Below are 26,415 nucleotides of genomic sequence, written 5' to 3' on the forward strand. Positions count from 1 at the left end.
TTTCTGATATATCTCTGCCGGCTAGAGTGACCAGTTTACGGATAAGAGAGAAAGACTCATGTGACAAGTATGATTGTAAATAATGATTTATATTTTATGGTCATACGTAGAATTACTCATGAGCTATTGCATAACAATTTTTGTTTTTGTTTTTATTTTATTAACATTTTTTATAAAAAATATAAAAATGTATTATAATATTATTAAGGAAAATAGCTTTTCCTGGTCCTGTTGGCGGCACTGTAAAGACCGGCCGACAGACCGAGATGGACGCTGCTGAAATCGTCGACTGCCCGGCGCCCGCCGCCCGGTAGCGTTTTGACGCTTTGTCGCTTTGTCTCATTCCCTCATTGTCTATTCAGTATTCACCGTCGTCTCGTCTCCTTTTCTCTACTAGTCTACAGCCATGGGTTAGGAGTCTGCTGTCATGACTCATGATACGAAATTAAATATTTTTAAACGTCGTCCCGTCTAAACCTTTCTTACAGTTTAATAGCTTATAACTTTTAAATATCTCCACATCCTAATATCACTGTCATATAATTTATGAACATAATGTTAAGCAGTGCCAATGAAGTGAACAATTATTTAATACAAAATTTATAAACATGGATCGACTTCCTAGTGTCATTTTAACGGTATGTGTTAACAATAGAGTTATGTTTTTTAACCTAGGTTCTTATTATGTATATTAATTTATATATAGATGTATCATAACTAAAGCTATTGTTATATTTTATATTATTTTGAAAAAATATGACCACGCGATGCCGTTCGTCCCCATTATTGATTTTTATGCCGCGCAGTCCACATGTTATTCGTATAGGTATAACTTTACGATCTATTTAAAAATAATCTTTATCCGACAGTAATAATATGAAATGTAGACCTATTAAAATTGAAAATACTCTAAATTTATAATATAATATGTAACCCTACTTAATGGTGTTAAAATAATGAATACTATTTAGTACATCTTTATTTTTTTGACATCATTACTCATTGTTGACTAAATTATAATGACTTAGCGTTTATAGTAAGTATTGTGGTGTACTAATATATTAGATAATTTTAAAAATAAAACTAAAATTTCTAAATTATCAGGTACAATAAAGATCAAAGAAATATCACTTTTTCTTTTTTGTTAATGAATATTATATTATTGTAGTTACTTAAATCCATTTATGCATGTATAGATATTATAATCCATATACTGAATTAATCCAACATTGAATAGACAATCATAGTAGTTAAATAAATTATTATAAAAAAGCAAAACTGAGTGCTAGTGCTATAACTGGAAAATAAGAGACCCGGTCTGGTGGTTTTAATGATAGGTATTCATTATTAGGTGGGTTAAGTGAAGGTAAGATAGTTCTTTACATCATTAATTTATTATTAATCAAAACTGCTATAATGAGTTATACCTAAATTAGTATAAAAAAGTGCTAAACTTATTTCAACCAACTCCTCTGTTTATTGGTATTATTGAAAAATTAAATAAGTTATTATTTCAATGCAAAAATTTAAAAAAAAAAAATATTTCTTATATACCTTTATGGCTATACAAGAGATATTTATTTTATAAATGTATAGAGGTTTAAACAATTTACAAAAGGGTTGAAAATAGAACATTTGATATAGACAATGAACAACTCAGTAGATCCTCACCACACTAAACAAATGAAACTGTGGCTGGTGTTCAAGAAATTATTTTAAATAACTGTTGATTATCTATTAGATAAGTAACAAAAGACTTAAAGAATATGTAGAGAAAAATTTAAAAGATAATTTAAAAATGTTTGATAAAAAGCACAGAAGTCTAAAATGATTCTTGGATGCTTTATTGTGATATTGTTCCATTCGGTTGTTATATAGGATGTGGTCTACTTCAAATAAACATTTAGACATTTATAATAATAAACAATTTATTTAATAGACATTTATATGGTTACCGGATTTTAGTAAAAATTGAAAAAGAATTTGACGGCAGGTATTATTTCTCAGAGAAGTTACTTTTATGATAACTTATTAACTATAGTTATGAATTATATTGTATTACTATTATTTATGTTAAAATCTGGGTATTTTTTAATTAAAACTCATATATTTATATCGAGATTTATATGTTAATTATAATGAATAATTATATTTTTTATATTCTAATTTGAATAATAAGTTTCAAGTTTTATATCAGTAATAAGCAATATGCACTTATTACATTAAAATACATAGATGAAATTGTGTTTATTAGCAGTTAAATAGAGTATTCTTACAAGCTCAAGATTGGAAAAATATTGGTCTACCGTGTTTTAGAATTTCTAATGTTAGATTACAGTTACAGCTACTGTACAGTTAAAATAATTCAAATCAATTATATTTTGTATCATATGTTTGTACTTACACCACTTGCATGATTGTTTAAATTAGTACTAAAATAAAAGAAAGTAAATATCACTAATTAATAATTTGTTTTTTTTTTTTTAGGCATACCAAATCATTGAAAAAGATTATCTTCATACAAAAAATGAAATGTTTGATTAATTGCAAAGGTACATTATTATATATTGATAAATTATTAATTTATTGTATGTGTGTGTGTGTGTGCATATTGAATTCTCCAGTATTTGTTTCAAAAAAATAGTTTTTTTTTTATATTTAACATTTATATACAGTATTATATTTATATTGATCTTTAAAAGTGCATTATTATAATATCATTTATCATCTGTTAATGTTTCTAAAATTATTTAAGAAAAATATAATATTATCAGGTGTCTAGCTGACAGATGTTGTAGTTCTTCTAAATTTAGACCTAATTAAAAATTATACATAATATATGTTGAAATATTTAATCATATTATACACAATATACTATAAATTGTACAATTTAATTAATTTAATATTTCAATTACTTAGATAGGTTCTAACAACCAAAAAGTCTAATGTTTAAAATTTAAGACAATATAAACTAAATAACTGTTATATTAATACAATTAATAATTAAGTGATTATATTAGTGGTTCAGTGCCTATATATAACAAAATATATTTTTTATTATTTTATATACTATTAAATAAAATATTTTATTTTATTTTTTTTAGTTTAAAGAAGCAATGGATATATTTTCATGGAAAAAGATTTCTTAGATGTAGTTTTTAAATGTTTGCTTATAAACACTTAAGGTATGTTTTTACTTAACAATAAAATTCCTACAATTTCTTTTTTAATATACTAAAACATAAATTAAAATATCTAATTTATTTAATTTAGTACTATTTATATTAAGATATATTTATGTATTAATGATAAATATTAAATAGATATATTCTTATTATATTGTTTTAATATATTTAAAGAAAATTATGTAAATTATTACATTTTTATATTGATTGTAGATCAAATGTAATAAATATATAATCTTATTTATAATTTTAAAATAATACATATACACAAGGGCTATGGCTCTATGTTATCTACCTCCACTTTTTTAATTCAGTATGTTATCTTTTATTATGTTTATATCTACTGTAATATATACATAAATATTTTATAAAATACAATGAAAAAAATTTAGATATTAGGGTTGTTGATGGATAGAAGAGGTCTTTCAACCTACGGCCGCTAATGTTTTTAAACCTGCCCACTAGCTAATTTATGTTTTGAAAATAATACTTTAGTTTTCATTGTTTTTAATTGATTCAATTAATTAATTTTTTTCATTTGGTGTTATTCATAACAGTTTAATATTACTTATACGCCTATAACAATGGTAAAAAAAAATTTTCTAAATAAATCTTATCTATTATCTTTTTTTTAATATCATTGTCTCCATGTTCCTTAATAAATGTTGGCCTGCAATGAAAAACATATCTCATATTTAGCCCACAGTAAAAAAAATGTTAAGAGACCTCTGGTGATGAATAGATTCTAAACTACTACTTTTTTCAGTTCAAGCCTAAACTGTAAGGCTCCTTTACCCATTTTCAATAATTTTAATTATTTTCTTTATTCTCAGTACCTAATATTGTAGGAATTTTTTGAATTTAACCTGGATAACTCATCAAATTTTCATCAGTCTTTATCACTTTTTAATTTTGAATCATTTATTGTCAGCTACACAAATTGTATTAAAATATAATAATATGTACTTAACTTACAAATTGATTAAACTATGAATTCTTTGTAGATAGATAACATATTGAACCACACCTATTGCAAGTATCTTATTAAACGAAAGTATGAAAAATTCAATATAATATAATAATATAGTATTTAAAAAAAATGTTGTTTATTTAATTGTTAAGTCTACTTTGTTCTGGCTGATCTCTAACCATGTATAAAATGTGATATAAAATTGGTTAATAATATTGTACCTCTTTGATGGTTTGTTTATAGTAAAAAAACAAATAATTAAAGGAACAAATAATGATTAGAAAAACAAACATTTTAAAATACATTGCTTAAATATTTATTATATATAAATATGATTTTAATTAAATGCATTTTGGTATTGTAATAACAATTAATTACATAAAAATACATCTTAAATGACCAATTTTTAACTAACTTAATTGTACAAACATTATAAATGCAATGAAATGTACTTCACTGTATAATTGAAAAGAGCTGAGTATTCATGATTAAATTCACATTTGTGTAATATAATATCTAAATATGTACCTACTGCTTAATGCCTAACCTATGTATTATTAATCATATCAACGTTTATTTTCCTCATTTAATTGGTAAAAAATAAAAAAATGATGATAATGTTTTTTATGTATTTATAATATTTTGTTTAAATAGGTTACATAATTATTAAATTATACTTTATTATTATAATAGATATCAAACCTTTTATTATTACTAATATTTTGTAAATTGTAGTAAACTTAATAACGTAATTTCGAAATATTTTTTTTTAATTCTCATGTTTGTATGCAGACCACAGACCCGACCAATTTTAAGCCAACCAATTTAAGAAGCGAGCAAATCCACCTTAATATTGTATTTCAAATATGCAGATTATGTGATCCCAATGATGCCACTGTGTTAAGTATTAAACTAAATCATAATATTTATATTAATAAGTTTGGTTACAATAGGAATAACAATAAAAATAAACAGAAATAAATTTAATCTTATAGTATAATCATATTCTCTTGTAATGGTTATATAATGTCATTGATCAAGTAAAATCTGAAACTAGAAACTCGTGATTGAATAAAGTTTGATTTTTAGAAATACAATATTATAGTTCTATATTAATCAACTTTATTTGTATTATCTGAAATTTAAGAATATTTGTATTTATTACTTGAAATGTATTTTGTCTAAATGTTAATGTTGGTCCACTGTGGGATAATCTTAGTATTGTAAAATGTCTAGTCACATTATTGATAGTGCATTATAAACAAGTATAGGCAACAAAAACAGCTTCTTTCTGTACTAAGTTGCCTATTTTTGATTGTTATTATGAATGAAAAATCACATTAAATAAGTATGATAAAATGAATTAAAATTTATAATGTGTATCTTCTTCTTAATTAATTTAAGATTTAAATGTCCGAATTCAGTAAAATTAAAATTAAATTGATTATTTGAACTTTGAAGTAAATCTTATTTGAATTTTCCTTCCGTTTTTAAAAATAAAAATTTATTTTATTTACCAGAATTATATTAATTTTATAATTAAGTTGATTATAAATAATTGTTCTTAAGGTAAAATAAAAAAAATTATTATAAATTCATTACAAATTACTATAGATAATTCCTAACTAGTGCTATTTATATATCTAATAATGATATTTTATGTTTTATTTTATTAATAACTTAAAACAGAATATATTTGTAATAATAACAATTTACTATAATTTATAATATTAATTGTACTATTGATAGTTAGAACATAAATTTAATTTAATTTTACATTTTAACTACTTATAGTATACATAATATGCCAATACTCAATAAATTGAAATATTCAAAATAATTCATACTTTTTAGTATTTATTTACATATATTTCCCAAAAATTTAAAATAAGGTTTTTGGCATTTATTCATTCAGTTATCTTTTATTAGATTCTGCCCCATCATTTGACTAATATGACTCAATACATTTTAACACTTCATACAAGTGCATAAAATATAGAGGCAAATAACCTTGATGTAAGAGTGCAACGATCTTTACGATGCCAAAACATGAAAATCAAACCAGTTCTTTTATTTAATTTTGGTTTTATTAATCACATTTTATTGAAAATGTGTTTTCATTATATTAAAGATATTTTAAGACATAAATCGTATTTTTAATAGAATTTACATAGTTATTAGGTACTAATTTTTAGTAAATTTATTAACTTGATCTCTCGAAATAAGTACTAATAATACAGTTAAAAATTATTGAAATTAATTAGGATTCATTTTAATATCATATTCTTAATAAATTTCGTAAAAGAACTTACAACAAAACTAAGATTATCTGGAATATAAATTGGTCGTGTAGGTAACATATCGATTTTAGATAGTTCAAACAATTAACGATCGAAGCTTACAAAATGATTTCATTACTTTTGTTATTAATATATTATTTTAAAATTGACTTAATAATTTAACTTAGTATTTACTATACAGTATATACTATTAAAGCATAATATTAATAGAATTAATAAAAACTTATTATTAATCTTAACATAATTATATTATTATCTAATTATACGTCATATGGTTATGTATGTACAAAAATGAAAACTAACTAATAAACAAATCGAATTTGCAATTTGATGAAAATTATTTTCCACCAAGATTTTTGAAAGTGGTATAATAATATTTTAGAACGATCACGTTTGTGTAGTAATAGAATCGTTTTGACTACGTGTGCATATTGTGTGTAGTCCACCGATGTCTCGTTGAGTGCGTGTGGTATTATTTCGTTAAGCTTTCGTATGTGTGCTTTCTTACTTCTTAGGCACGGGCCATTTACGTCGACTACCGGTCGGCCAACTGCTGTCGTGCGGCGCGTGTGAGCCTCGCGGCGGAAACCGGTTTTCCAGCACGGTGGATTTTCTTTTGGTTCGTTAACCTTTTTGCGAGAAGAAAAAAAGATTGGAAAAAAATTGCATAATAATAAACGAATGGTAGCCACACGACGGCGACGACGATGGCCGCCAGTGATTGCAATGTAATCGCAATTTTAGTAATTCGCCATTTTAATTTTTTTCTTCTCCGAAAATTATTCTACCTTCGTGCGCCGCGTACACGTTGGTACCTATAATGTCTCGTCTTACTCATAATGGCATGAGGGGTAGTGGTTGGCGGGGGCACCTCTCTATTCGTATGTAAAAGTATATATATATAATAGTTATGTATATGTGTACGTATGTCAGTATGTGTGAAGTAGGAGGGGTGGTCCGTCGGGCTTGGCGGGTGGGCAGCGGCGGCGGCGGTTGAAGACGTTGACGAGCGCCGTCCTCCGGACGTTCAACTTGGCCGATGTCAAGGGCACACGCTGGTGGTTCGGCTACACGAATCACTGAACTCCTTCGGATCGTTTCTTATACAATCTCGGCCGCGAATAGCTGGAACATAAATACAAGTTGCACACACATTAAATGCGTGTATATTGCATTTATAAACTGTACCTACGTTGTTATATCTGTTCATTTTCTCGTGTACGCCACATTATTATTGTGATTAACGCTGATGAGGTTACATGCATCCTTTTCGTAATTTGCTGTACAAAATACATGCTACAACAGTACAGGCTACAGGCATACGATTATGTAGATATTTTCGATGTTTTAAAGTATAATAACTAATAAGTAACCTATAACATTTTTTTTTTCATTTTTTGAAGAAAACTTGATATTTTTGTGGGTATAAATTTAATAATAATTAATAATTTATTAATAATTGCGTTTAGTAAAATATTTTGTAGTTGTGTTTAAAAAAAAGTACTTATTGAATTTTTAATTTTCTTATTGTAAAATTATATAATTATAATATGTTATTGAATAATATTTAAGTAATTATTTTTTTCTGAAATCGTTTGAGTATTTTAAATTTGAAGGTACCTACATAATATTCATAATTTTGTTTTTATACTAGTCCAATATATTATCAGAAAAATGTAATTCGTATTAAAACACAATTTTTATTTTATTAAATGCAAAAGTATTATTATTTCTGTATACGTCTACCAATTTCATTGATTTGTTAATAGAAAATAGATAGATTTTAAGGTCAAATTCGAGGTTTTTTTTCGGCAAAAATCGTTTTAGATATTCTTGATAATAGTGCACATATTTTATTATGCGACTAATAGTAGATATCAAATATGTAAAGTACTAAAGTATATAATATTCAGAAAAAAACTAAAACGACCAGTAACTTTGATTTTGTTATTATTTAGAATATTAACGGAATATAATTATTTGAATTTTAAATAAATAGGTATAATGTATAATTGAATAAAACTTTTTTTTTTTTTGTATAATATTATAGTAATACTTTTTAGTATTTAATAGGTTTTAAACTATAGCTTATTTTTAATTAATTTTAAAGGTTTCCGTGTTTACTTATTACAACATGTAATTAACAACTCGAACGAGTTCAACGAATTAAAATATAATATAACAACTCGAACGCTTGCTAAAAATCTAGTCATTATTTGGCGTTTGGGCCAATTAAACAAACTAATTAATGTATAATTTAATATAATTAGAACTATTATATACAACTATCAAATATTGATGAGAAAATGTGAAATACATATTATGAAATGACCTTATAGTGTATATTAAAGGTACCTATGAATTATATAATAAATTAATATTTACTTAAAATCTTCCTTTGTTATATTGTAAAAATGTTTTAACAAAATAATCTATGTAGGTATAGCAGTTCTGTTTCTAACAGCAATATGATTTCCAAAAATTGGTATAATAAAATATGAATTTTGAGAACTATTTGTGTAGTTGGATGTCCAGGTGTTATTATTTAATCCCTTGTGTATTTCTTCCGAAACGTTTCAAAATCGATGCAAACTGGCGGCTGAAAAGATGCCTTTGTCAACGATCAAATTTGTTCTTTTGTGATAGATTCAGGTAAAAATTCCATCTATTGTAGTTAGAGACCTTAAAATCAGGGCATTCTATAGTGGTGAACACTGAACATGTGTGTAAGCCCGGGTAAAAACTAAATGTTAGGATACTTATTATTTACATTTTGGGTTTCTTCATAATCGTTAAAATTGTTCGAGTACGAAATATCCGGCATTGTGTATTTAACAGCGTGGGCAAGTTACTAGAAGATGCTTTGTCATTAACATTATATATTATATAAACATTATGAACTCGAACAAAAAAATAGAATTATTTCTTTGTAGTTCTTTTTAGATTTTCATATAAGTATTTTTGTATGTATTATAATTGTATATAAAATATTTACATTTTGTGTAGTTGACTATTTATTTGATCGTATTTAGATGGTGGAAGGTTCCTATTTTTCTTTGTATGAGATATTTGAAGATAATACAATTATATTTAGTTTAATTTTCTCTAATCGGTTGCATCTAACGGTCTTAACTGGTCCGTATTTACTAGTTTGTAATAAGTAATAACTTTTATGTTTGGAAAGTACAAAATAATGATAAAACTTAGTTAAAATAAACATCGATTCGGTTATCTGTTAAAAATATTCTTGTTTAAGATGCTCGTGCTTAATTATATTAAATTGTCTTATAACTTATTTATAATCATTAATAAAAATAATGAAACATCGGACATAATAATATAAATCTATTAATATGCTACAGATTAAAATGTAATAGCTGATAAGTAATTTCTAATTTATTTTGAATAATTAAAAAAATAAAATATAGGCGAAAAATTGTACACAGTTATAAATTCGAATTAAACAAAAAGTATCATATCTTATAATATCTATCTATTAATTTATTGTATGTTATACCGATTATTACAATAGTATACAATATTATTAAACTCTTAAGGTATTTACACTATTGCAGTATAGCTATTATTTTTCCGAGAAAATATATCTCATATTTTATAACCTACTTGAATACCAAAAATTTTCCAAATAATATTCTATGACATTTTATATTGTTTGCTTGAGTTAGGTGTATTGACTATTCAACTATTGTAATATATTTTTTTGTAATTATATTTATTATACCTATTTGGTTTTAGCATAGGATCCATATTTAATTTTTATTGTTGCAAGATTTAATTATCTTTTTTCTACATAGTTGTAAATAACATGAATATTCTGTGTTAAAATATTACACATTTACTACACGTCATAGGGTTTATTCGGAAATAATTCATTTTTTATATTTTATCATTTTACGTGAACAGATAGACAGCATTACTAAAATCCGAGGATCGGCTGTTACGTTTTAGACAAACTAAACAAAGTCTGTGACGTAATTTCTTTCTAAAATATTGTTAGGTATTGGTAGTTGTGGCTTCGAGGAGAGAGATGAGGAGATACTGCATGGCTGCAGCATGTACGAGTAGTTTCGCAGTCGCACGCCTGTCGCCTGTATGAAACTAAAGTTCTCGAAGTATTCGAAAAAAAAAATAATCATATTTAGTCGGTCGGTCTGTCTGTCGGCTGTCCGTCCGTCGGTCGCGCGTCAATCCCTGGAATCATCGTCGTTGCCGCCGCCGTCCGTTCGATTCCAGTCCGTAGTCGTCGGTTGTGGCAACACTGCGAGCGCGACGCGTCTGTATTGTGCGTTCCCTCGCGCGCGAGCCTGCCGCGCCGTTCGTCGTGTTGTGTTGTTACCTGGTGCATGTGTGCGTGTGCGCGCCGTGTGTTGCGGGGCGAGACCGGTTTGGCGTCATTCGCGAACACCGCAGACAAGGAGCATTTGACCATGATTTGTGCCGGGCTGAGGTCGTTTCTTCTCACCCATTGTCTTCGTAGACCTTCAAGGACTCCGCTGCCGTCTCTGCAACCACCTGTCCGTCATAATATTGAACATGGTATATTTTCTTTTATTAATATTTTCTATTTTTATTACGTTTCTCTGCACTCATGTCTCAGTACAGTATGTTAAAATAGTATTGTATGGTTTTATTATTTTTTCTTTCTTATTACTTCGGGTCACTGAAAAAAATAATTGTTTACATTACCTTTAAGTCAGTGCACGTCGACAACATTAATGATTTTATCATTTCAACCCCTTCCGAGAGCTTTGCGTCTCATCATTAGGTAAGTATTACTGCGATTATACGACGTAAATGGTTACCACCTCGTAAATTATTATAATATTATGTAGGTACCTTAATATAATATATTTGTTTGCTGGTTTATTAACGCGTTGCCCGTGTCGTACAACTAAAGAAACCTTACAGTGCCCGTAGGTTTGTTATTGCTCATTATGTAACAGCAACGGCTCGGCAATTTTTCCTCTCAAGGTCTCCAGTAGTCCAGTCGGTCGTTCGGAAAAAAATTCTGTGTTTAAAAATAATCGTTTTGTGTACATTTCCCTGTGTGAAACCTTCAAGGCTCTGGCTTCTTTATCTCTAAACACTCAAATATCTAAAAATAATTTAATTACTTTTTCGATTATACATAATATTTCTTTTGGTAGTTAACTATTATCTAGGTACTACCTGCTGCTCGTTTAAAGTCGTGTATTATATTATACTTGGGTGTAATGTTGATTATATTTAATTATATTTTAAATAGTTAATAGGTAAAATTTATTTTTTTGTCTTAATATAAAACTTTTTCGTACTATCGTACTCTATGTTATGTATAATGTCTTATTTCTTTTTTTAAATAATATAAACGACTCGTGTATTTTTCTTTTTAATTCAATTAAGTGATAATTTTATAAAAGTAAATTATTTTTATGTTAACCAACTTTTTAGTATAAAACAAATGTTTCTTGTAAAACTGAAAATGCTCATTTTAAGTTTATTCAGGTATTAATTTTATTTTATATAGCCAAAGATATTATGAAATTAATTAATTAGGATATTGTAATTTAATATTATTTAATATAGATGATTAGAAATATTTTAATTATTTAACATAGATTTTTGTTTAATATTATTTATTTATTATTGGTGTATATTAGTTTTTCTGATAAGGGCAGCTCTACAATTTTAACTATTTCCCTTATAATAGTTTTGGATTTAAAACGTGTTGGTTTTTTAAGAGAACCAAATCTTAACATTTACTTCTGTAGATCTATATTCTAAAAACCTACTATTTTATTTTAATCCTTGCGTGCAAAATATTACATAATGGAGTGATATAGTGTATAAATTATAAATAATAACTTAATTAATATGTTAAGTATACAAAACTTAAATCGATTCTAAAATCAATTATTATAATTTTTATTTCAACGTAACATAATATTATTTTAATTTTATAAAAAATTTAACAAATAAGGTATAATATATAATATTCAATAATTTTTTTTTGAAGTAATTTTAAAATTTCTGTTGCTTAATATTATTTTTACTCACTGTCTGTTAGAAAGGAGATACAAGACTCGTATGATATAATATAATTGCTGAACTATATTATGCCAGTTTTAAATGGCTGATATTTTCTTAAATACAATATTATAATGCTAAGAGTATTGTAGTGTGTATCTTAATTGGAATTTTAACATTTTAAGATTCTCGATTCAATATTTTCGTGATAATTATGTATGTAAAAATAGCTTATAGACCATTAATCTATAATGTCGAGTGTTTCTGCTGGCTGCTGAGTAAATACTCCCCTCATGTGTTTTTATTTTGTGTATGTTTTGTCTTTTTGCTCTCATATGCTTATTAGTCATGTTTACTGATTGTATGTTTTACTAATAAATGTTAAATATATATTTATTGGATGTAGGTATAATACTTCTAAAGCTGCTTCTTTAAATTAACGTGTGGTGTTTGCGACGTATTCAATTTACATTTGAAATTTTTTCCAATCAATGAGGAGTAGAATCCCCCCTTCCTTCTATGTATTATAATATAATATTGTTATGCTCGCAGGCCCCCAAATTTCGTTGAAATTTCAATGTGAATATTATGTTTTCACACCGCCGGGGCTGCATGTTCATAGTATTGTTGTCACCCCTGATGGAAAAAAAAACGGTTAATCATATAATGGATATTGGCCCGTATAGAGGAGTGACGGCAGCGGATAGGACTGAAAACGACCTACACCACCGCCGCTGACTACCGTGTGTACACGCGGTGACCATTGTTAAAATTCTTACCCTAGGTTAGTTGTTCACCCTTACTCATGGGCGTTGGCGCCGTATGGTATGATATTGCGCTCGTCGTCAAGAGGGGGTGTCCCTTCGGCCTCTACGATCCCCTCTCCGCCCCTTTCCGATGTCGTTCATTGCCGACTAGCAACGCCGCACATCGTTCATGTACCGCGCACACGCACCGGTGTACGCGCTGCTTTCGGACCTCAGTTGCCGGCTGTTCAGTTCTCGTCTCGGTCCACGTCCCTTGCGATCTGATACGATGGTTTTGACTTTTTTATGTTTTAAATTTTATATTTCTCCATCGGTGTTCAATTAGTTTTGTGTTGCGTTTTCAATTTTTCCGCGTTTATAGTGTTAAACTATTCGTCAAGGTAAGGATGAGTTTTCGTTTATTTTTAAACGTGTGTTGGTGGCTACTGTTTGTTATTTGGCCAACAACACGTGGACAATTTTTATATATATATGTATTAAAGTTCTACGACACTAGTGTCTTTGAAAACGTCATTCGTTAAAAAACCTAGGTGGTTATTCTAATGTCGGCTTCGTAGATTTTAATACCTATAAGATAAAAATGTACATGTAAAACTGATCTCGATAGAATTTAAGGTCGTTGTGATATAATAGTCGTCTATTTGTGTTTTCTAAGTAAATCTAAATGAATAGAAAATCATATACTAAACAAAAATGTTCCTAATCGAGTGTGTCTATAAGTTCAATACCGCAGTGTATAAAACCATTCGGTAAAAACAGATGGCAAGCCTGTGTATGTGTGTGTTTGCTGTTTGAAGGTCATAGCCGGCTTCGGCTTCCTACGCGACCCTCGCCCATCCCCCACAAGTCACCCTAATCGAATGAACCGTCTGTTTTTATAATATATACGTATATTACGTACACACAAAATCATCTATATATATATAATATTTTCCTTCTAACCCCCAAAGTCACGGTATTTCACGCCAACTCATTTTTCTTACACTCTTACCAATTCACATTTTAACTTTTTACTCTTCAGTACATCTACGCTTACTAATAAAATAAAATAATATTTTTCTTTTCGATTTTTAAACGTGGTAATTTATCATCCATCATATTCCACTTTATATGAGTATAACGAAAGCAAGAATCGATTTATATTGTTTTTGTTGTTCCCTTCATCCCTTTTGCGTGACCTATAGCATTTGTGCTCTTCCCTTTTATACATCCGAACATCTGCCTTGAAACCCTCGTTGTAGATAGAAATATATATTTGTTAAAACGTTCGGTGTTTTCTTATTTATTTATCTACCCGTTTATTTTTGGAATCTAGTAAAATACAATAATCATTGTTTAAATAATAGTATTATTATGGATGAAAGGTTTTACTCTGTTATATATATATTATATATGTAAAACTAAATTTATTTTTATTCTAATTACCTTGAGTTGTATTGTTTATTTTTTATTAATTTTATAGTATAATGTTATATAAGTATTAAAAAAAAGAAATAGTAAACAAATTAAATATATTAATGTGTTAAATCATTTTTAAAAACAGTTAACTTCTTATTTATTATTGTATAAAACTGTAAAATATTTATTTTTATTTTAATTATAATTTTTTTCATTATCCTTTAATGTTTGAAAATCATTTTACCCTTGCGGGTTATTGATTTCTTCTAATAATCTACTTAAATTCTATAAAATTACCACCAATAGCAACAACTACAAAAATAAAATGATCATTAAACATCTATAAAATAAAGTTTATATTCCTTAGTATCTTATCTAGTAAATTCTAAATAATAGTATTAATATTCGTTATAAAGATAGTTACTGTTACTGCTATAGTAGTCGTTATAAGTCAATTATGATTGGCTTCTGGCGTGTACAGGTTACAAAGAGTTATTGAACCTGACAAGACAACCTTGAATCGTCGCTGAATTTGGCATAGCGGTATTCACCAAACATCGTCTCTCCTGGGTAATAATAATGATCATATTATAAAAAAAATTTACTGCGGAGAGGGGATGACTAGAAACGCTGGAAAAAAATCGTGATTCAAGCTGTGGTAACTCCAAACCATTGCCGGTGTTATTTATTTTGTATCCCGCAATGGTTGGAAGTTCCTCACTTTGGTCACGCAAACCTACTCATTTGACTTCAAATTACACCGCTGTGATCCCAGTCTTCAATTCAACTATGGATATTATTTTTTGTGATGGGTTTTGGTAACTCCACCACCGATTGCGTTTTTAATTTTGTTCCGCAGCCGGTGGTGACTGTTTCCATACGCTGTTACAATATTATCTTCAGTTCCTCCGTAATTAGGAATAACAATAAGGCGGTCTATAAAATATTAGTTATTAGTTATTATTAATGTTTAATACCTTATATATTTTAAAAATCACTTATTTTATTTTAGTTTTACATGTACATTGTGCCAAGTATTATGTATATGGCTTATGTAATAATTAATTACATAGATATTTTATAATCATTTCCAAATAGGTATTGTATTTAATTTATATACTTTTTATTATTTTGTAAGTATTTAATATTTAATAATTTTAATCACATATAGTAATCTTAACTACTGGTGATGCTATTAATGTTTTGCTACCCAATATTTGTTTGGTTTATAAAAAGATTCAAGTGTCCAGGAGGGCAATCTTTTTTTGGAATCTTATAGAACACGTTTTATAATGACTCACTCATAATAGTCGTGATGAATTAACCTTAGCTAACTACTAAAATAATTCATGAGTTTTATTTTGTGTCAAGTTTTCTCTCTACGGATCTTCTGTATTGTTAATGTATTACAATAAAATTGAATTGTTCACGATTTGGAGTTAGTAATAAAGTTAAGTAACAAATAATTACTTACCTATATAAAACAGCTTAATTTTATTTATACTCGATATATTTAGTTTTTTAATATTTTGTGGAATGTTAATTATTAAATCCTACTCGTTTGGTTATACTGTTGTGTGGATTAGTCAAGCGGTGGTGAATATTTGTCTAAAACTGGTTTATTGAGAAAAAATGTGTATTATTTTAGTCTCCTTACGAAGAATAGGTAATATGTTTTTCAGACCAGCCACTCTATATATAGCTGCTCGAACTCGTTATATATCCCTCGACTGTCGAGACGCTCAGTAATGTCAAAATTAGTTACACGCATCTTTATAAAAATGGTGTACATTTTAATTTACACAGTATTTTCATTTTTATTTTAAGATATATATTATATATAATTATTGCTCCTAATAAAATGTCATTCATTTTTTTTTTTTAACTTGTTAAATTATACTGCGATTATGATTTTATATTTTTTAAATATTCTGTAGTGTGTTTTTGAAATGTTTTTAAACATTGTTGAAAGAAAATTTAATATTAAATACTCGCTATGGTATTTTATCATGGTTAGTTTTGTATTATTTACTATTTGTGGCTGTGGGAAATGAAACTTGGATAGGGTATTGTGTTACGTGTATCCTTGGTCAATGATGTATTATTTATTATTGTGTACGTATGAAATCTTAACTACATACGTGTTTATATATTATATATATATATATATATATAATTGCACGGACGTGAATTGCAATGATTCGACGACAAGAAGAGAAGGAAGAGGAGGTAGGCAGGTTTTGTTCAGGTGAATGGATAGAGTTCTTAGACCGATGGCCGGACATTCAACTCTTCTCCACGGTACATGAACTCGTAGCGGTAGTTGTAGATAGGACCATCTGGGAAAATTCTTTTTTGTTGTTTCAAGTCAATTTTGAGTGCCGAAGTTGAAATTTTTTCATAAAATAATTATACAATATTAAAAATAAATTGTAGTATAGTTGACGGCAAATACATTTATGAATTAATCTATAATTTTATTTAAAATGAAATAATGCGCATCACACTGTACCGAGTAGGATGAACTATAGGTGCCAATGACCATGGTCCAAGGATAACCGTTGGCCGTTTTTTATTATTTTTATATCATTATCCATGGTTGAGACTACGCCCATTTTGTATAATATGAACGTTATTATTATATTGTTTGTGTGGAAAAATGCTCGTATTAAATATACATCTGTATCTTTTATAACCGACCGATATAATTGCCCAACCTGCTGAAGGTCAAGTCTCCTTCAGGCCAAAGTTAGTTTCTATACTTCCTGACTATTTTATTTTAACTTTTAATACTGGTGTTTGGCATAATTTATAATTTGTTGTTTATGTCAATTTTTAGCTAATAAAGACATTTATTTTTATTATATTTCCATATTTTTCTTAAAAAAAATATGTCTAATATATTTTTAGCAAGATTATCTGATTTTATAAATTATTAGGTATTAGGTATTGTATTTTATATTTTGTTTCATATAGGTATTATAATATTATGGATCGATGAATAATTAAAATATAAAAATGTATATACATTATTAACAGTTATTATAAACACACATTTTAAAATAGAACAAATTATGGTATATGCTTATTAGTTATTAATAGTCAATTTTGTAAAGTTAAATAAATACATAGATGTATTTATAAATGATACCTATATTATTTTATTTGATGAAAGTCATTAGCTTATAAATTATAATTTATTAATTTTCAATTCATATTAAAAATTAAATTTGTATCTAATAATAAGTATAGAAGATGAAAATATTAATATATTATATTATTTCAGATATGAAGAAATTACAAATAATTAATTCCGTAATTTATACTATTATGACTTATGGGATACTGGATTACCTAGCAATATTATATGTATACTATAATATATTTACCAATGTTCTATATGACATATAAATAAGTATACAGAATGATTCTTTAATAAATAATCAATATTTGCTAGTGCGCTGCCTATTATTGATATAAGAAACCAACTTTTATATAATATTACTTAAATACTAATTCAAACATTTATTTTATTATTGTGACATAATTTATTTAATTTTTATTATTTCAGGAAATACAAAAGCAGTTAAAGCTGTACCAATCTTTGTTAAGAGATGTAAACGTTGAATTAAACCAATACAATGTTGGTTTTTATGGTTATTGTTAATTATCTAAACTTTCTATTATTCTAATGTGAATTATGTGTGTTTTTTATAGAAAATTTTACAGCTGAGTTTAGATGAACACTAAATCACTGATAACCACTATACTTATGGTCAAATGTATACAATAGTTTCAATATGTGTGAACACTGTACAGACTATGTTGGCCTGTCTTCTAAAAAGTCATATACCTACTATTAAATACTAGAAAGAAGCTTCACTGGTAAATCTAAATATTTATTATATTAATGCCTTGGTTTTGTTTAATGTTTCTATAGTATAAATAAAAAATATCAAATCCATTTTATAATTTAAAAATTGTTTTCAACCCTTATTTATCATGAAATATATGATTTGAGTTACTTTTTTTTGGTTTTATATACCGATATGTTTTAAAAAAGAAGTATTAATAGATTTTGATTCTTGTCAGTAATGATTTCTCTAGTTTGTTGTTTAAAAAACTATTTTTAACTGATAATTTAAGTTTTGTAATCAATCATTTATTTATAAATTTCAATAAACCTGATAAATATAAATTTGTAATTGTAAAGGATTAAGATAATGTATTTTTGATGTTAAATTACATAAAATTTGACTGGAAAAACAAGTTTTTGAAACAGCCATGTAGTTACTGTATTTCCTATGAATCATATTGTTAATGTTTTTTTATACTAATTTTTAATTATATTGTTATTGTAATAATTTGTGTACATTATTAATTGTCTATTTTATTATCTATTAATTTCTATTTGTATACATTTTTATATTACTATTCATGTATAGTATTGCTATAGATGGTACTTGAGATTCTTACTGTATTTCTATGTATGTTAAGTACTGTTTATTTTTTAATAATTTTAGTAGTACTGGGTCTGAACATAAGTCATCTCAGTGTGACCAGGTGCGTCCCTGAGAGGGGGGCAAGAGGATAATCACCCCCTCCATAAGTCGTATGGTGTTACATCCAACATATTATTGGTTTAAGTTTTGTTTTACCAAATTGATACGTAATATTGAAAAATTCCCCCCTCCCCCTTAATGAAATTGACCTGTAGACACTGAAAAATTGAATCTATATTTATTGATATTTCAAATTATTAATAAAATCCTTATTAACTTAAAATATAATTCATTATATTTAAATATAGTTATCTAACACAGGTTTTTTGACTTTCGAATTTATATGTTATACATGGTTTCCCATGATCTTAATCTAACCTCTATTATTGATGTTAAATAAATAAATTAGGCATATATTATAATTTTTATTTAACACAATTGTTTTTTCATTGATAGTTTTGTAAATATTTTTTTTTATAACTTTTCCTTAGTTATGTATCTAAGTTGTGAAAAAAGAATACCATGTCATAGTTCAATAGTATAAATATAATAATTATTTTTATCACTGTCTGTTATATTATTTTGTTATTATTTTACATTAAATCTGATTTAATAGCTACATATGAATTTGTTCAGCTTTTAATATATTTTTAATTTAATATGTTTAGATTGTAAACCTATTCTTATGTAGATAATAACACTGTTGAGTTAACAGTGTTGACTGTAATATATTCATAAATTATTATAATTTTTTTGTATAAATAATATTCTGCCTTAGTATCACAATATTATAATAAAATGTAATATTAGTAAACTATTTCTTAAGTTTATATATTATTGAAGTGATATCCTAATTATTAATCTCTATTCAAAAATGGTTATTAAATTGAAATGTGTATATCTTAATAAGTTAAATTTTTTGTAAGAAAAATAAAATAATGAAATAATGTATCAATTAAGTATATATTTTACATTTAAATTACTATCCAAAAATAATAAAATTATTAATTACCAATGTTAATAGATTATGTGAAAAATATGTTATTTTTAAGTAATACTCATTACTTAACATAATATGGTTTCATGTTTCTAAAAGTTAATAAGTTAATGTTAATGTCTTGATTTTTTTTTTTTGTGGATTGCCACTATTTTTCTTTTATTAATGATTTTAAATAGAAAGAAATATTGTCTTTTATTTTGGTTTTAATATATATTTTGTAAACATTTATTTATTACATTTTAAATTCAACTTAAGAAAACATTCTATTTGCATGAGCAATCTCTTTCTTACTAGTGCATATTTCCAAAATAATATTCAGTAGGTATATTATAGTTTTAATTTTATATTGTTTGCTTAAATATTAATGTGAATTTATCTATTATTTTTTATTAAAAAACAAAAAAATTATCAATGTTCTCTTCCTGGTTTCTACAATATTTAATATTTAAAAAACTTCTGAGTAAATAAAAATTAAAAATTATAAAAAAAAATACTTAACCTAACCTTACCTTAAGTTTGAATATTTGATAATAGGTTAATTTTAATATTAATTTAACAACAAAAAATTGGAAATTGCTAAATGTAATATTATGTTATGTTTATTTGTGAAATGAGATGCAGGTTATTTGATATTTCCCTTTCTGTTTACTTATGATAGAATAATAATTTTAAAAAAAACAGTAGTAGTTTACTATAATTCTTTTATTATAGTTTTGTCCATTGATAAAAATGTATCTTTATGCTATGGTTCAAAAAATTGGAGTTAAAATGTGTTTTTATTTTCTGACTAAAATGTCACTATACAAAAATATTTTGTATTGTTATAATTTATAAACAATTTAATTGGAGATTTTAAATTGTTAGCTTATAGTTTATTATATCTCTAATTACATCATTAGATATTAAAAGAAAATCAAATAAATATTAAAAAGTACCTACCTAATTTAAATATTTAATTAGAAAACGTTTATACTGTAATGTGATATATAATTAATGAAAATAACATATTTTTATATTAATTTATATTTTTATTTATTATTAAAAAGGCATGATACACAAATACCTAATGAGTATTTTTCATTTGAAAAATCGTTCAATTCTAAAATAAATGGTACAGAGGTTGAACATTTCTCTTTGCATTATTCAATGAATAATGAGGAGTTGAAAAACAACGCGTGATGACATCACACAGTAATTTACTTACCTAAACATTTTATTTTTGAAATTAATATTAAGTATGATTTTATCTGTTTAAAATGATAAAAATATTAGAATAACAATATAAAGTAAAGTTTTTTATATATTAAAAATCATAAAAGAGATATTTTACGGCACGTCATAGATTGCCTATTATGACGCGTCGTTTAACAAAAATCTCTTAACGCGTCTTTTTTCAATTTCTCAGTATTCATTAAATAATGCCAAGAGAAGTGTTCAACCTGTAATCATTTGTCTTAGAATTGAACGATTTTTCGAATAAAAAATTCTTTTTTTCGTGCTCTTTTTATAGTAAACAAAAAATAAATGAACAAATAGTTTTCATAAATTATACATCACATTGCAGTATAAAATGTTTTCTAGTTAAGTATTTAAATTAGATACTTTTTAATATTTATTTGATTTTTTATTAATGGAATAATTAGAGATGTAATAAACTATAAGCTAACAATTTAGAATCTCCAATTAAATTGTTTATAAATTATAACAATACAAAATATTTTTGTAGGTATAATGATCAAACAATAAAAAAAACATTTCAACTTCATTTTTTTAATTATGAAAAACGATATATTTTTACTAATGGTTACTGGGCAGTATACTATAATAAAAAAATGTATAGAAAATTATTATACCACAAGAAAACAGATGTGGAAACATTAAATATCCTACATCTCATATCACAAATAAACATGTCATATTTGCGAAGAAATTTTTATCTGAAATCAGTAGGTACTCAACAAAATCGATTTTGTTATTTTGGTGTAACTTTAAAACAATAATTTGGAAATTTTAACAAATGATTAGTGTTTTTTTTTTTTTTGAATGAAAAAATTATCAAAAAAATTATTTGACTATTTTTGAGCAGTTTATAAGCTTTGATACTTAAAATCATTTTTTTAGTTTTTTTTCTATAAATTTCAATAAAATATGTATTACTTAAAATTTTTTTTTATATACATAAATATATATATACTTCAATATTATATACAATCTATATTGAATTAATACAGTATAAAACGTATATGTTATGATATAAATAGAAATAGAAAAACAACATGATATACGTGGCTAAGAATTCACCTACTAGTGACCCTTATCTCGTGGCGTAATTGAGAAGATAAAAGGGAAGGAATTATTCAAGAGAAGAGAAAGGAAGATATTTGGATTAAAGCAGAAGATTTCACTACCTCCTTTTCAGTCGATGGCGAGGGTTATCGGAATCGTTAAAATATTTAAATTGCTGATTAGTGGATTATTATAGTTATCTAGACGTAAGAAGAATCGCGTGTAAATTGTTTCAGTTATTTTTTTGATATATTTTATTCTTATATGTGTGCAAAGAGTTATTTAACAATATGAGAAATATTATTTTGATTTTCGAGTAACAATAACCCCTTCATGCATAGTGTGCCATATGTGGCACGAATTAGTTTTTCGTAATTTGTTGCTTTGATAATATAGCTATGTCGTTACTGCATAGACGGCCAGATTCGGCACAAAAAAGCGAACAATTTTGATGTAAGGTGCTTCCATCTAGCGGTAAAATTGTGAAACATAGATTAAATTTTATACCGCTCAAATATTTTTGTCACCAAGAGTCGTTATCACTTACTTTATGTTATCATAACAAAAAATTGAACCTACCGAATTAAAAAAAAAAAAATACTATTGTATTCGTCAATTTGTCAGCTTTATTTTAAAAGTAAAAACAAGTTTCTAAGTATAATATTTTTTGAAATATACCAAAAACTTAATATGTGCCATATTTGGCACAACATGCATTAAAATCATAATCATAGTAACTGAGTTTTTTTTTTTAGCTCGTAAAATGGACCCTTCAAAATTTTATCACCAATTAAGATACCTACATAAGAACTATTCCAGAAGGAAGTTCTGATTCTGAACTTTCTGACATTGTTGAAAATTGTGAATTCTCACAATTACTACCTGATATAGAATCTGATTGTGATAGTGGCCAAATATGGCACAAACGAACTTTTGGTGCATAGTGTGCCATATTTGGCACAAATTAAACTTTGATCAACTTTAAGGGGAAGTTTGACTCAAATATTTTTTTAACTATTTTTTTCGTGATCCTGACGTTTTTTACTATAAGCTCATTTTTTTTCAGGGATAAATAAAAATTCATGCATGAAGGGGATAAGTTGAATTTAGTTTAAATTCGCCAAAAACAAATTATTTGTAAGTATCAAATTTAAATTTCATATGGCAATTTTGTAATTAGAAAAAAATACCTATCCGAATCTGTAATAAACAAAAATTGGTGTTACTATTTAAAAAAAAAGTAAGTTGTATCGCGCATGCGCGTATCAAATGTTAACAATTTAAAATTTATCTGAAAATATGTATTTAAGTTCTATCATTCTTGTAGCGAAAACACCCCATTTCAATACAAGACCATTGAACTGAAATATTTAGTGGTAAGTACCTCTTAGCGTGAACACACTGTGTATAAGTATATAACCAATTTAAACATCATAATCTCCAATTGAAAGTTTATAACTATAATAACCTTTGCTTCGGATTACTTAAAATACAATATTTGTAAAAAATTAATAAGATTAACAAAAGTATTAAGCTACTCAATAACAGTAATCATTTTCTTTAATAATTTTAATTTTGAATAGAACCTTCGTTACAAAACACTAGATAAATTGTTCAACCACTTTATTCTCATAGCTATAATATTTGTAAATTTGTATTGTTTTATTAATTATTACTCATGTTAACTTAAAACGCATAGTTTTTCTAAACAACTAAAAAAGTATAAATCATAAATACGAACATCTATTCTGATTTTTGTTGTAGTAAATGCCTGGTAGACTTATGTTCAAATCAGTAGCGGTTTTGACAACATTTTAAAAGATTGAAGAGAATGTAGTACTATGTTACAAAAAAATATGAAAAAAAATTGTTTATCTACTTGTTGAAGACTCCTTACATAGGTACTTTTGTTTTATATATCTTATATTTTAAAATTTTCATAATATTAACTGTTATTAATTGCCATAAACTATTTATTTTTTTTAATATTTACATAATAAAATTAATTGACAAGTCCAAAGTTTAGCATAAAAAGTAAGTATAAATTAACAAATCTTCCTATAAACGTAAATATTTTGCCTATTTAATATTTTTAAGGCATTTTTAATATAAATTTAAAAAACAATTTATCCCACTGACCCTAGTCCCTACTTGTGTAAATATTGTACATTTGTACTACAATAACAATTGGTGGCGATCGGCAAGGTCAAAGTCATATAGTCTATAGGCACCTGAAGCTATATTATTACGTCTTTAAGACATGCATACTGGAAAAGATGAACGGTCATAATTTATTTTCATTAAAAATAATAAATACCTAGGTACACTTAATAAACTTAATAAAGTTATTTTTTTTGCTATTGACTGTAATATTCTCGTTTTTGATACACTATTTGTGGATCTAGAATTAGTGGAAACCCTCAAGCTACGCGACTATTGACACTCGCTCACTCGTCATAACGACAGCCGTGACGAATCTCTTGAATCATTTATATCGTCCGATATAGCTATAATATTTCTGTGTTTTACTTTACTTAACATTTTTAAAATTTTTAAATATACTGATCTTAAACACAAATTTTCAAATCCTTGAAAATTGTTGTACTATTTAAAGAATGTTAGATATATCGTGGTGATATAATAACTTTGGTTTTTTTAATAAGAACTCCTCTCGCCCTTTATAACTTTAAAATATTCAGTGAGTATATTTTGAAAAATTGTTAGGTATGTACATACCTAAACAAAAAATTCACACAAGTAATTTCTCAGTTATTAAAATTTTTTGGCATATGTGTGTTTCCCTAAATAGTGATAATATAATATGTGTATTGTTCACATTATATACACATATAAACACTTGTATATAGGTTTCTATTTATGTTTGTGTGCTTATATTTTATATTTGTATATTAAGTTAATGGCCCTCGATGTTTTTTTTTATAAAATTGGTAGTCCGTTTCTGTGTTTAATAATACATATAAGAGACAAGAGTTGACGTATACATAAGACATAGCTACAAGGATTTTATAAAGATAGTATGTATAATGTATATAAAGAAGTACTGATATCAACAAGCCATGGTTTTTATATACGGCTGTAGGTTGGTACTAAGTTTTTAAGCGTGAACACAAAATATTTACCAAATTATAATAAATTGAATATAGGGAACTTCAGTGGAGTATCCAGATTTTTGTAGGGGCGAACTTGCTGTTTAAAATGTTACCAAAAAGAAAAACCAACAACTATTTAATGTTTTTAGTACAAATATTTTTTTTTATATTCTTTGTGAGTCATTATACCTATCAATATTAGGTACATATGTAGTATGTACATAATAATAAAAACATTTAAAAGTATTTTGAATTTTCGGCAAAAAAAAAATTATAGTGAAAATTTTAAGAAACTAATTTGACCAATCTGCAAATTGTATCTTCTTGGTGATTTTTTGTTTTTGCAAAATGAAAAAAAAATCATTGAGGAATAAATTCATTTTCTGATATGAGTATATGACCTCTTTTAGATCCTGAACGAAGTTATGGATGTATTAATTTTACAATGGTATGTGTTTTTTTTTGTGTCTGTGTACATAAATTGTTGATATAATGCTTGAATTATAAACTTTGGGGGTAGTTTCCGATGGCAAAATGAATATCCTTGGTGCAATATAAGAACAAAAGTAAAATTTTTCCAGTAGTTTTCAAAGAAATTGGGAAAAACAAAAAAAAATTGACGGGAAAACGGGAATTTTCACGCAAAAACAGTTTTCGACAATATTGAGTGTTTGTGATTTTTTTATATGGCTGTAACTCAAAAATGAATCACTGTAAATACTTGAAATTTCCACCAAATGTTTATATTAGTGTTATCTATATACACATAAATTTTCAAAATATTATCGTTTTTTTTGAGTTATTTTTAGATAATTGAAATTTTCAATTTTTCTAAGTAATTTTTTTTTGAAATGTCGATAAAAAAATTTT

The 26,415-nt window shown here is 26.1% G+C and overlaps 1 long non-coding RNA gene across 11 annotated transcripts; it reads left to right on the top strand.

The window, feature by feature from the left end:
• The first annotated feature begins 290 nt into the window (after positions 1 to 290).
• Positions 291 to 19,709, top strand: LOC114119154 (uncharacterized). 11 transcript variants are annotated; one of them, XR_007603048.1, is made up of 8 exons: positions 291 to 638; positions 2,488 to 2,552; positions 3,105 to 3,185; positions 4,948 to 5,059; positions 8,566 to 11,241; positions 17,934 to 18,016; positions 18,219 to 18,290; positions 18,365 to 19,709. It is a non-coding gene; the product is annotated as an uncharacterized LOC114119154 (long non-coding RNA). The 11 variants fall into 11 exon arrangements; XR_007603051.1 differs by having other exon boundaries at positions 8,566 to 11,012; positions 18,219 to 19,708; XR_007603056.1 differs by lacking the exon at positions 17,934 to 18,016 and having other exon boundaries at positions 8,566 to 11,012; positions 18,365 to 19,707.
• Positions 19,710 to 26,415: the final 6,706 nt, after the last annotated feature.

The sequence above is a fragment of the Aphis gossypii genome, chromosome 1 (assembly GCF_020184175.1).
Source record: "Aphis gossypii isolate Hap1 chromosome 1, ASM2018417v2, whole genome shotgun sequence".
Classification (NCBI taxonomy): domain Eukaryota; kingdom Metazoa; phylum Arthropoda; class Insecta; order Hemiptera; family Aphididae; genus Aphis; species Aphis gossypii.